The sequence below is a fragment of the Atta cephalotes genome (genome assembly GCF_000143395.1).
Source record: "Atta cephalotes unplaced genomic scaffold scaffold00015, whole genome shotgun sequence".
Classification (NCBI taxonomy): Eukaryota; Metazoa; Arthropoda; class Insecta; order Hymenoptera; family Formicidae; genus Atta; species Atta cephalotes.
Genome location: NW_012130079.1, coordinates 2,810,794 through 2,811,705, shown reverse-complemented (window position 1 = coordinate 2,811,705; position 912 = coordinate 2,810,794).

The window sequence follows — 912 nt, the reverse complement described above, 5'->3', positions numbered from 1 at the left end:
GTGGTGGTGGTGGTGGTGGTGATGATGGTGGTGGTGGTGGTGGTGGTGGTGCCAGTAGTGGTGGTGGTGGCGGTTACCTTGAGCACCAGGTTGTATCACACACCTTGCACAGTTACCCTCTGTTCCAGTTCTCGCACGCGTGCCAGTGTTGTGCACGCGACACGACACAAACGGATCGACGATTATATCCCACGTCTGATGATCAGCCTATAACCACGTTCGTACATTAAAAATCATTCGACAGGCACGCTTTCTTTTTTTGTTTCACCTGAACACTCTCTCTGCTCGTCGAGAGAATATTTGTCGTCTGAAAAAAAAGCTTATCGATCTTTCGGAGGCGATGACATTTCTTTCGTGTGGATGGACGATGAATAACGACGCGCAATGAACGATATAATCTTGAAGCCGTGACGCGTGAAGAAAGATGACGGTTCTCGCGAATGTCAATCTGTGGAGCGCAGGAGACGATCTCAATTGCTGGAATCTGGATCATACTGTTGGCCGCAAGGCGATCGAGGACACTGCCTCGATTTAAACGCTAATGAAACGAACATTGACCAGCGATCGTCGATGCCGATTGCGCTCTCGGCGCTATACCAAAACCGAGGGTTGCCGATCGTACAAAAAGGGAACACCAGACAGGAAGTGACGCAGAGGAGCTTCACAAGGGATATTCTTCGCGCGGCTTTGTTCGCGACGTGGTGCTCCAAGTCGACGAAGCGCGGATTCAAAAGGACTGACACGGTGGAACAATAAGACAACGAGACAATAAGAACCGGTAGCCAGAGCTCCTCTCGTCGGGAGGGTGCTCTTTGAGCACTGGAATTCTTCGTTCGAGCCAGAGGCGAACGAGTAGCGCGCTCGTCGATTGGAAGAAGAAGAGTAACCGCGAACACGTCTCTCTCTCTCTCT